Genomic DNA, 13,592 nt, shown 5'->3' on the forward strand with positions numbered 1-13,592 from the left:
GTTGCTGCTATTGACAAATGCTTCATTCTATCACCCTCAAAAATAAACAGTATGAATAGTTCAAAACTTGAAGTTATTTATATATTAATATGTTTATTTATATATTACAGTCATTCTCCCTCCATTACCACCACCCTTTGTGTAGCTACTTTGCTGTACAATGATAGAAATACATTCCTGCCTTTCTTTTTGCTTTTCCCATTCATTCATTCCCATTCATTCATTCATTCAACTCAAGACCAAGCTTTAGAAGATAACTAAAATTTCTCCATCCAATAAAGTGAGATAGCAGTACTTAGGACTATTTTGGTGTTTTTATTTGTGGATTATGTGACAGAAGAATTCTCCCTCTGAGGTGTGAAAGACTGGCTTCTTGAATTATTTTATTATATGGGGAAGATACTACATGCATCTTTTACATTGTCTAACAAAGCTGTTTAATTTCAGACCTTTATGTGTTGTACTATGCCAACTTTAAAAATGGATTTAGAATTTTAAATCCTTGTCCCGCATTTTTGTTTACCATCAATAAATGTAATGGTATTTATTGTATCATAAACATTACATATCTGGTGATGAACAGTATTATCTATATGTTAAAGGGGTTCTCCTGGTTTATGAAACAAAATGTTGCTAGGACATTAGTTCCTTTAACCAGAACAAAGTGGACATCTAGATGTAGTTAAGATAGAAAAGTTCAGAGGTCTCTTACAATCACATGACTAAAAAGCATACGATTGAAAGAGCAAACCCACCATTTGCTCCGCAGGAGAATGATGAGGCTGTCTGCTCCCATAAAGATTCACAGTCTCAGAACAATATAGGGTTGCTGTATTTTGGAATCAAATCCATCCAGTAAGATGCCACCATAGGATATACTTCTCCCAGACATTTGAAGGAACGACCCACTCATTAGTTTAGCCTGTAAAATGTGTGCTTTTGTCCTAAATATCTCAATACTACACATAATGGCAGAACTAAGATAAGAGTTTCTTTCACTGCAAACAGAATTTGAATAACACTCAGATCACAGGCATCAGGCGACAATAATACTCAAAATAATCTTACAATTGTCTGAGGACTTAGCCATCTCTCAGTGATAAAAAAAATTATTTAGGATTCCTGGACTCATCATTTAAAAGTAAATATCCTGATCATATGCATAAAGGCCTAAGAGTTCCCCTCTCGGTTTGCTTGGTGAGTTATCTTGACAGGCAATCATTAAAGGGAAATTGATGTGTATTAGTGCCACAGGTGTGAGTCTTGAAATTTCTCTGAAATATGTCCAGGATGTCACTATTTTTAATCTGGCTTTCCTTTAAAGAAAAAAGAAGAGAACAATGCATTCTACACTATTGTCTCACAGAGTTTAACCAGTAATATAGAAAAGACATTGGGGAAATAAATGCTAAGTGGTAAAAGACTCATTGTACTGGCATTCTTTCAAAAATCAAAAACCAAAATAAAAAACAAAAAAAGGTTATGTTAAAAGAGAAAAGTACATGAACTTAGGCATTTGTATATTGTTAGAGGCCCTGCTAAAAGGAAAAAAGAGGAAGACTAAATTATTTGAATGTGTAGGTGTTCTGACTAACACCTGCCATGTATTGACCTCCAGGTTTGACACAGCTGATTTGGCTGACTAGACTTCCTTCCTTCCTTCTAATGCTGCATCAAATTATTTTGAAAAATAACTTCCTGTCTTCAATAGAAGAGTTGCAAACTATGGAGACATTCAACATTAAGTCTCTAGCTAATTTAAGGGTTAAAGAGTTAAAAGGTTATTTTTGAAATCTGAAGAATGATAAGTACTGTATAAAATGAGATTCTATTGCTCATTCAAAAAAAAATTCCAAAAAACAAAAAACAGCCCTTACAGTTCAGTGGTTAGGCACTGGGCTGTTAAGGTAAAGGTTAGCAGTTATATCCTATAAGTGACTTTGCAGAGAAAAGATGTGGCAATCCTTTTCCATAAAGATTATAGTCTTATGGCCCTGATTGCCACTCATCCTCAGGAAGGGAACACAGAAGATATGGGTGCTTTGCAAAGTGTAGTGAAGAAATTAGATGGTGCCCGCTATCAGAGAAAATACGGTCTGGGGGTCTTAAAGGCTTGTATTCAAACAAGCGGTCATCTAAGTGAGATGTCAACTAAGTTCACATGGAAGAACCACACCAAGATCAGTGACGAAAGGACTGTAAATCAATTAATCCAAAGTCAGAGGAGAGAATAGTATCAGAGCCTAAATTGTGAGAATCTGGTTTGCAGAAAACTATGAATGACAGTGGGAGCCCAATGGATACATTTGTGGGATCTACATAGGCCACAAGCCTCCGGTGATTTCCCTCTATTGATAATAGAGGGATGGGAGAAAAAAACTGGTTACCAAACCGAGTGCATTGGAGATATGAGTATAAAAGATCAAAATGATAAACCATACTTGGACAGTTTAAACCTTGTCAGTTGATCCCCCTATGATGCACATTAGGCCTGATCTGGTTTTCAGCATTTTCTGTATTTTTGTTTTTGGTTTGTTCATGGTGGGATTTCTCTTAGATGTGTTTTGTCATTGGGGGTGACCCTCTTGAATTTTTGTTATATGTTTCTTCTGTTTTTCAGTATATGAAACCCAGGATTGATGAACTTATAGGGACAGCAAGTAGAATAAAGTTTTTTGGGGGGTACCATCATGGGTGGTGGTGGGGAGCTAATGTCAAGGAGTTCAAAAAGAAAGACAATATTTTGAAACTGAATGTGATAGCAATCACAAATACACAAATACGATACCTCTTGATGTGATTGTACTATGGAATTATATGATTTCTGTATTAGCTCCCAATAAAATGGGTTTGGGGAAAAAAAGATTATAGCCCTGGCAACCCTATGCTACTACTCTGTCCTACAGAGTCATTCTGAGTTGGAATTGTCTCAACAGAAAACAGCAATAACAACATTATTTATTCACTGAATGTTTGTACCTTTGTACAATCTTAATAAGCTGACGTTCCATTTAGCTATCTTACTAGGAGTCTGTCAACCACTGTAAGCCAAATAAGCAAAAAATCAGTGAAATGAGCCACCAGCCTGCTTTCCCACAATGTTTTGTCCTATATAGTTAACTCACAAACAATGCTCAGATTTGGAAAACATTGGATTAAACAAGTTTTAAAGGTCAAACGAGAATTTCTCCAAATCTTTACTCAATTCCAATATGCATTGTAAATATCTAAGAGGAAACTACATTGACATGATTCTTCAAGTTCAGTCAATGGGACTGAAGCTTGTCCCTTTGATGAACATGGATATATACAATTACTGTTATTGTTAGGTTCCATTGAGTAGCTTCTGACTCATAGTGACCCTATGTACACATTGCTATGCTTGAACAAATTGTTGCAGCAACTATGTCAAAACAACTCCTTGAAAGTCTTTCTCTTTATTTTTTTTTAAAAAGGGAGATTGTCAGATAGTTGTAACCATCTTTTTAAATTTATTTATAAATCATTGTATTGGGGGCTCTTACAACTCTTATAACAACCCATACATCAATTGTATCAAGCCCCTTTGTACATATGTTGCCACCATCATTTTCAAAACATTTTCTTTTTACTTGAGCCCTTGGTATCAGTTCTTCTTTTCATTCCTCCCTCCCCCACCCTCCCACTCTCGTGACCCCTTGATAAATTATAAATTATTTTTATATCTTAAATTGAACACTGTCTCCCTTCACCCACATTTCTGTTGTTCATCCCCCTCAGTGGGGGTTGGGGAGAGGTGTTAATATGTCTATCATTGTGATCGGTTCCCCCTTTCTTCCCATTCGCCCCCCAAGTTCCCCCTACCCTCATGGTATCAGTACTCCAATTACTGTTCGTGAGGGGTTTATCTATCCTGGATTTTGTGTTTTGAGAGCTCTTATCTGTACTACTGTACATGCTCCAGTCTACCCAGATTTGTAAGGTAGAACTGGGGTCGTGATGGGGGTGGGGGTGGGAAGGAAGCATTCAAGAACTAGAGGACTGTTGTGTGTTTCGTCAGTACTATACTGTAACCTGGCTGACTCATCCCTTCCTTGTGACCCTTCTGTGAGGGGTGTCCAATTGTCTACAAATGGGTTTGGATCCGCACTCTGACCTACCTCATTTGCATCGATATAATTGTTTGTTTGTTATCTTCTTATGCCTGATACCTGATCCTGTCGACCCTTCTTGATCACACAGGCTGGTGTGCTTCTTCCATGTGGGCTTTGTTGCTTCTCTGCTAGATGGACACTTGTTAAACTTTAAGCCTTTCAGACCCCAGATGCTATATCTTCTAATAGTCGGGCACCATTAGCTTTCTTCACCACATTTGCTTATGCACCCATTTTGACTTCGGTGATTATGTCGGGAAGGTGAGCATCACAGAATGCTAGGTTATTAGAACAAAGTGTTCTTGCATTGAGGGAGAATTTGAGTAGAGTCACAATGTCTGTCTGCTACCTTGATACTTAACATATAAATATATGTACATAGACCTATATCCCTATTGTTATATATTAATATATTTACATATATACATGCCTACATTTATACATCTATACATGTCTTTTTTGCGCTCGATTTAATTCTTAAGTGCTCTTGTCAATTGCGATACATACCTCATGCATGACTTTTCATCATCTGTGAGAAAGACACATTGCAGTGGTAAGAAGCACAAAGAGAATAAGAAAGACTACTCTCAGCGATGGATGGAAGAGCAGGCTCAGAGTTTGACAAAACAGCACCTGCATTTCAATACGGAAAGAAACCTCCTACTTCATTCTCTACTCCTCCTCCAGCAGGAGCAACGATCCCATCTCCTCCCAGTCTCCCTGGTCCTCCTATGACGCCGGCACCCCTTATGGGGCACCCGGTCCCTTCTCCTCCTAGAATGATGCCAGTGGGGCCTGCTCCTGGAATGAGGCCACCCCTGCGAGGCCACATGCCAATGATACCTGGGCCCCCAATGACGTGGCCCAGTCCTATAATGGTACCGAATAGGCCAGGAATGACTCGACCAGACAAATAAAGGCAGAGGGCAGCCTCTTTGCATCAATTTTATATTACTTGTACCACTTCACCAGGACATCATAATTCTGTGACTCTCGGTGTTTACTAACAGGACATCATGAAAGACTTGCTCCCCATTTCTACCAATGAAGAGAATAACTTTGGAGTGGATTAGTGGATGAAAAGCAAAACAAAATAACTATCAAAAAGTCCTCAATATTATTAAACATAAATATCTCTAGTTTTACAAATAAATTAGAAGGTAGCCAGATTTTAAGCCTTCAGTCCTATGTTTATGAAAGAGTGATATGTAACTTAAATATTTAATCTCAAATATATATGCTCTATAATAAAATGTTGTAATAATACAATGTAATGTGTTAGCTTTATTTTTTTAAATAAATATACTAACTATTCTTGTCATTTCCCCTTTATTACAGTGAGCAAATAAAATAAATTATTAATTTCAATTTAAAATCTCACTCTGACTGATATGATTATTTTTTTCATTAGAGTAATGCCAAATACTTTGGGGGGTCTCTTAGAGAACTAATAAGAGATTTTAATGAAAGATCACATTTCAGAGAGTACTTTTTTCATTTGTTATAACACTCCCCAGCAGCTTCTATCTGAAAAAAAAAATAGAAAGGGAGTGTCTTCAAAATATTTCTGAATTTTTTAAAACAAAAAATTAATTTGTTCTTTGGATATCCAAAAATACAATAACTATGAAAGGAAAGAACTGCTCCCTTAATGTTTTCTGAAAGGTAACTCCAACTTATCATTCTGTTTCAAGTTTTTGGGGGACTAGAATGCATGTTGGGAAATAATCACCACCCCTTTTGTAAGGATCTAAGGAGAAAGTATTTTATTCAAACACCCAGTTTCCTTTTCCTGTCTTTGATTTTAGTAAAATTATGTTTTTAGTAAAGAATAGCTTAATTATAAATGTAAGCCATTTGATTTAATGCTAATACTAGATTTTCTGCTGCAATAAAACATTTTAAAAAGTGTTATGGCTCCTGAAAACTGTACTAATGCAATATATGTGCCTTACAATATAGAAATACTATGTTGCATAATTTGTTTTAATTAATAGCTAATTAAATTTTTATGTAAATTGATATCATAGTTCCTTGACACAGTATATTAGTAGCATTACTTTAACTAGACGAGTTAATAGGAAATATTTTTATGTTTATCATGATTGATTAAAAACAGATCATACCAGGTTTAGGGGAAAGGTTCACTTTTATTCCAAGTGTAAGGAGTTCTCATGATTAGATTCAGTTTCTCTCATGAAGGGGCATGGAAAAGTTTCTCTTTTGTGATCTTTTTTTAACCCGGACATATTCAGTGTTGCTTTACTACACAAAAAAATACGTAGATGTACAAGGAGCTATATAGAGACAAACACGTATTTTTCTTTAACATGTTTGAAGTTGTACTAGATGTAAACAACCATATTGGTTTGTCCAGGATTGAATGGCTTTCCTAAATTTCCAGACTTTCAGTGCCCAAATCAAGAAAGACTTGGACAAATTGGGACAATGGGTCATCCGAGTAGTTCTAATATGACACAACTACTGCCTTGTATTCCAGTACAGGGAATATTTGGAAGATAATTTTCCAGTACAAAATAAAGTATTTAAAAGTCATCAAATTCCGTCAACAACAGAATTAAGAATCTAGATGTTAGGTTCTGATTGGACAAGTATAACAGAAATCATGGATACTCAGAATCCTTAGCTTCTATAACTTTATTCTGGGTCCCAGGATGTTAAATAAACAGCAGAGTTAGTCTCTTGAGCTGAGCATCAGTGGAAGAGATTATTAAAAATATATGCACTATTTATTTTTATCTACTTGATGTGCAATAAAATGTAACAGACTGTGAATTATTGTGTACTAGTTATCACTTTGCCTCATTGAACGTGAGACAGAGAGTTGAGATCTGGTTAAGTGCACTTGTATTTTCATCCTATAGAATTAGACTAGACTATAATTCCAAGAGAGGAAATGTTCATTAATGTGTGAAGTCTAGGATCAAAATCAAGAATCTTTGGGTTTTTAGCTCTGTGATCCAATACAAGGTTGCATACTTCCAGGCAAGTTGCTTAAACTTGGTGCCATAGTTAGCTGATTCTTTACTTTAGCATATGAGACATGGCTTCCAATTTCTAAGCCACGCAAATTCCATAGAAGTAGTGGACCTTTGAAGTGGAGGTGGAAGGGGGGGGGGGAGCCAGCATTAGTATCAAAGAGGTACTGTATATATGGTATAACCACAATTCTTTGATCATATTACTTGACTGCCAAGAACCAAAATAACATGAAATAGCAAATTTCAAAGCTCTCCATTTTTTGCCCTCAAATTATCTATCAAGTCTTACTTTCCAGTGGGTAAGTAAGCACATGCTAGTTAACTATATGCATTCTAGAGTAGACTACCTGGGCTCAAGGCCTTGATTTGCCATTATCAGCTCATGATCTTAGGCAGTTTTTTATTTCTTTGTACCTCAAGGTCTTAATGTAGAAAATTGATCTATTATGAATAGTATGCAACTCATGGGAGAAATGCATGTAAGACCCTAAGAATAGTCCCTGGCACATCGTGTTTGCTATTGTCATTATTATTGTTGTCATTATTATCATTTTGCCCTTTGATCTAAGCTTGATGCTCTCTTTAGCATTCACATGCCATGCCAAAACTTTTTCATTGTATTTCTGATTGGTTGAATTCTCGGCATGAAATATGATACTTTTTTATTTGCCCAAATTTTATCCAAGGACTATTTCAATTCTGATTTCCTATGTGAGACTTCAGAAGAGTTTTGGGAAATCCATTCATAAATTCCATTACGTCTCCAACCAAAACAATGCAATGCACATTTCAACATTTGCTATTTTGTATTACTAATGAGGGAGACAGATGAGGCTTTCTAATCCTGAAAACAGTTTCAGAAAACAACAGGGGTAGTTGTACCCCGTTCTATAGGGTCACTATGAATTGGCACTGACCCTATGGCCATGAGATGTACTAAAGATGTTTCTTCATTTCATTATGTGTCTGTATAGTAATTGTATTCTTTGTTTTGTAATTTTCACAGTCTCCAGTGTGTTTCTCAATAAGGATCCCTGGTGGTGTAGTGGGTTACTCCTTGTGCTGATAATCTTAAGGTCAACAGTGTATTTGTGATAGAATATAAGTGACATGTCAATTTTCTTTCATGTTTAGATTTAGAAAAGAAGACAATATGGCATTTTAACATAAAATGAATATACATTGTCAACCCATATTTACTCATGTTAATCCCCTGCCTGATGATAAGATGAATTGTGATAAAACGAATTATAAAACTTATATTATAAAGAGATAATAAAACTTATATTATTACAAACACAAAAGTAGAACATAATCAATTCCATTTAATTATCACCTAATTTCCACAATTACTAACAATTTTTCAATCTTATTTAATTGACCTCACTTACTTTTTGATGGAGCATTTTGAAACAAATTCATCATATTTTATCTGTATAATTTAGTATGCATCATTAGCAGTTGAAGAGATATAGAATAATTTTAAAAGAATCAAGAAATAGGTCTTAATATTGTACTAGCATTGTCAAATCCCCCAAATATAGATAAATCTAAAAAAGAAAAGTTCTTAGTGGATGACAGGGAATATATGTGAAACACTGAGTGTATTTCATTGTCTCAGCTATGATTTTTGAAGTATAGCAGGAGCCATGCTTTAATAAAGCACACTGCACTAAAATTTCAACGTGATAGATTACTATAATAATAAAATGGAAAGTTTATATTTATTTTATTTGAATATCTCTTTAGCTGTATGATATTTTCAAAAATCTTAAATGTAGAATGGGCCTGAGCAATATAGAACATCAATCTATTTTAATAAGGCAATTTTTCTAGGCACGTTAGAATTTAATGACTTTAATGATGTGATTATGATATTAATCTCTCCTAAACCTACCATAATGTATACCAAGGGTGTTAAGGTATATATTTAAATATATATTTACATTATTTTGTTTACTAAGTGCTATTCGTACAAATGGTAATCCTTGCTTTATAGATGATGTTTTTTTAATAATATAAGAGTTACAATGTTATGACACTGGTTTGATAGATACAATTTTCATAAAGAAGCAATGATTTATAAAAGACCACATTATGGGAATTGTTACCTTCATGCAAATTTACTAAAGCAAAATGTGCATAGTTATGTAAATATGAGCTTGATAAGTATATCAAATAAAATCTAAAATTTAAAGGTTGATAATAATTCATAGATTAGATTTTAGATTTAAAAATGTATACTGCATATTCTATTTTCCCTAGTGTTAAAATAAACTTGTATAGAAAAATACTGTCATCCCCATATTACCATAAATGCATAAAAACAACCCCAATTGTAACAGAGTGGAGTAAAATGCACCCCACCAGACTGGTTGTCAGTTTCTTGATATGTTAGGGCTCAGTGAACTCCCATCTTGGACTTTTCTAGGATGAACAGTATTCAAGTAAAAACTTCCCTGTAGGCAGTTAAAGCTGAATTATAAGTCTGTGTCTTTCAGTGATCTTTGTTCTGATAGTTTTCTTCGCAAGCACAATTGGTGCCTTTGTGTATATTTTGATTTGCAGGTATCCTTCCACTAAATTGCTCAAGTTCATAACTTGATTTAAAGTCATCAGTGTATATTAAAGCTTGCATGAGTCTATGTGCTTTTTACAGAATTAACCTCACCTTTTTATTTTCCCTTTGCTAGATGGAATATGATGAAAGTGGAGCTTTTCCTTCAAGTGAAAATGTTTTATTTGGAAAATTTGGAAAATTCTTTTAAAACAACTTTTTCCCCCTTATTATAGCATTCTAGAATTGTCATACTGCATAATTCCTTGAATAGAACTCCTAAGAAATTTCTTCCAGTAAGGTGAATAAGGGTTGCCTGCCCATCTTTTTCATGCATGATAAATAGGAAAAAATAAAGAGCAATTTTAGCTTCCATTTTGAAGAAAGATTGTTCGGTCTGATGCACTGAAATTCAATCTCTTATCATGGGTACTTTTAGTAAAGCAGAACTGCTGTTTTTACCCTGCTCATCTTTCAGCTTTGGGGTTTAGGTTTTTTTTATTATAATATTATTAGGAATTGATTGTCTGAATAATGCCTACAATTAAAAAAAATTAAATACAAATGGCACAGCTAAGATATTTATAAAGCAAACAACTCAGCAGCAGTCTGTCTGAGATGTGAAGACTTCATGAGAATAATTAAGAGTTAACCATGATGTTATATCAGCTATGCACAAGACGGGATGGTGAAAACGTTTTCTAGTAGACCTTTTGTCCATATTTAGGCTGTTTTCTTCTGTGTTCGTGAATATGAAATATATCTAATATATAGACCAGAAAATGGAGAGCCATTATTAATATGGAAGACAAAGCTATGATAGATAGTAGACATGCCAATGTGACTAGTTCTACAATCTATGCCAGTTGTCAAATTCCAATAAATCTCTATATTCGCATTGCAAAATAAAGTCACTTAATTTGTTTTCATTATGGCAAGATACAAGAAATGCTTGTGCAAGTGGTTATGAGAGAGCAAAATCCCGGGTATTTCTATTCATGGGATGAAAGAGAAAAGGGAAATGGGATAGTGGTTGTATGATTCTGGAAATGATCATGAAATAAAGATCTTTGATTTGTAAATATATATTAGATTAAATAGTTCAGGGAGAGTGTTTTAGGGGGCAATTTAATTTTAAAAAGATAATTTTCTTGGTTTTAAAAAACCACAATGGGTGTTACAACTCTTTTAGAATTTGTCTAGCAGGTTTTCTGTTTTTTTCCAGAAACCTGCCCACCCCCCCCCCCCCCCGATACACACGCCAGTGAAACAGGTATCTAACAATACCCCCCCCCCCAAAAAAAAACAACCCCACAATGAAACTAGAAAATACAAGATGTTGGCCTTGCGGAGAAGATAGCATAGTACTAGATGTTATTATTGTTAGGTGCAGTCAAAGTGGCACCAACTCATAGAAACAACAGAACAGAACACTTCCTGGTTCCGCACCATCCTCACAATTGTTGCTATATTTGAGCTTATTGCTGTAGCTATTACACCAACCCATCTTTCTGACGGTTGTCCTCATTTCCTCCAAATTAGCAAGCAAGGCTTCCTTTTCCAGGGACTGGTCTCTACTGATAATGTGTCCAAAGTTCATAAGACTCAGCCTCCCCCTCCTCGCTTCTAAGGAGCATCTGACTGTACTTCTTTCAAGACAGATTTCTTTGTTTTCTGGAAGTCCACGGTATTTTCAATATTCGTTTCCAACTCCATAATTCTGATACATCAATTATTCTGCTATCTTGTTTAATCGTTTCCCATATTTCACACGTTTGAAACTGCTGAAAATACCCTGGGTCAGGTCAGGCGTACCTTAGTCGTCAAAGTGATATCGTTAATACTTAATGCTTTAAATAAGACTTGGGCAGCCAATTTTCTTAATGTAATAAAAAATTGGATTTCCTGACTGCTGCTTCCATTAGCATTGATTGTGGATCCAAGCAAAATTAAATCTTTGACTACTTCAATATTTTCTGCTTTTATCATGATGAAACTTCCTCCAATTCTGATACTATATTCTTCTTCATATAGTTCAGCCTCTCAGATGATTTGCTTAGCAAACAGATTGACTAAGTATGGTGAAAAGATACAATTGTGATGCACAATTTTTGGCAGTTCATGGTATTTTCAATATTATTTTCCAGAACCATAATTCAAAAGCATTGATTCTTCTCTAGTATCTATTATTCAGTGTCCAACTTCCACATGCATCTGAGGCAATTGAAAATAACATGGCTACCCAAATAAAAAATAAATCTGTCTTGGTCAAAATAAATCCAGAATGCTCCTTAAAAGCAACGATAATGACACTCCATCTCAAGCATTTTGAATATGTTATCTGGAATCAACAGAAACTGGAAAAGGACATCAGGCTTAGTAGAGGGGCAGCACAACAGAGGAGGACCCTCAATGAGTGGCAGCAACAATGGACTCAAACATCAGAACAATTGTGAAGGTGCCATAGGACTGGGGAGTGTGTTGTTCTCTTAAACATAGGGTCACTATGAAGAGGAACCGGTCGGATCACACTTAACAACAACAAGTGTACTCTTGCTCTGCTTAAAGCATTGCTTTTTAATCTCTATATAGGTTCCACGCAATTAAGAATTCTAGAATTCCTATTCTTTGCAAATGATCTATATTAGCTCGAAGAATAACCACTACCCCACCAAGGCCCCTCAGGTGGAAATACATGTATTACTATAGTAGCTTGGAACAAAACAAAAAGTGAGTCAGAGTTTCATATGGGGTGTTCCCATAACACAGTTGTACATGAGCAAGCATGTTACCACAACATTCTCTATTACCGTTTTTTTGTGCTGAATGTTGTGGTAACATGCTTGCTCATGTACAACTGTGTTATGGGAACACCCCATATGAAACTCCATTCCAAGCTACTATATTAATACCAAATGCATTAATAATTAATATTTATTCCTGGATTGCTGGGGCTTCAAAATATTTTTTACCAGAAATAGGTTCTCTGGCTTTAACTAGTCTTAAAAGTCAGCGTGACTCACATCTTTCATTGCCTACCAGTTGTTATGAGAAATCTGACACTGAAATTCTCTTATTACAACCCAATAGCAAGTTTTCTGGCATATAGTTTACCTACTAGATATAATATAATTTTTTATCATTATTGGGAGCTCATACAGTTCTTATCACAACCCATATATCCATCCATTGTGTCAAGCACATTTGTATATATGTTGCCATCATCATTTTAGAACATGTTCTTTCTACTTGAGCCCTTGGTATCAGCTCCTCATTTTATCCCTCCCACCCACTCAGGAGCCCTTGATAATTTATAAATTATTATTATTTTTTCATGTCTCCCTTCACCCACTTTTCTGTTGTCCATCCCCTTGGGAGGGGGTTTTATGCAAACCATTGTGAATGGGTCCCCTTTCCTCCCCCAATCTTCCCCTTCCCCCTCATGGTATTGCTACTCTCATTATTGGTCCCGAGGGGTATATCTCTCCTGGATTCCCTGTGTTTCCAGCTCTTTTCTGTACCCGTGTATATGCTGTAGTCTAGCAGGATTTGTAAGGTAAAATTGGGATCATGATAGTGGGGGGAGGAAGCATTAAAGAATAAGAGGAAAATTGGATGTTTCATCGGTGCTATACTGCACCCTGACTGGCTCATCTGTTCCTTGTGACCTGTGTTAGACAGGGTTCTCTAGAGAGATAAAACAAATTGCTGACAATTTAATATATTTAGTTATAAAGATAATTAGATATATAACAAAGAATGAACTGAACTGTTAAATCATATACAGTTAAATATATAATACAAGAAAGAAACAATTAAATTATAAAGCACTACAAATGGATCAATTCAACTCACTGCCATGAGAGAGATGTGAGAGACTAGCAGTCCTTCTAGTCCAAT

General features: G+C 35.4%; 1 non-coding gene across 1 annotated transcript; it reads left to right on the forward strand.

Moving 5' to 3' along the window:
- The first annotated feature begins 10,864 nt into the window (after nucleotides 1–10,864).
- On the forward strand, nucleotides 10,865–10,929 carry LOC115869769. The gene has a single exon (XR_004046360.1). It is a non-coding gene; the product is annotated as a U7 small nuclear RNA (small nuclear RNA).
- Nucleotides 10,930–13,592: the final 2,663 nt, after the last annotated feature.

This window comes from Echinops telfairi, unplaced genomic scaffold, assembly GCF_000313985.2.
Source record: "Echinops telfairi isolate 266 unplaced genomic scaffold, ASM31398v2 ScPeMD7_44;HRSCAF=162, whole genome shotgun sequence".
Lineage (NCBI taxonomy): Eukaryota > Metazoa > Chordata > Mammalia > Afrosoricida > Tenrecidae > Echinops > Echinops telfairi.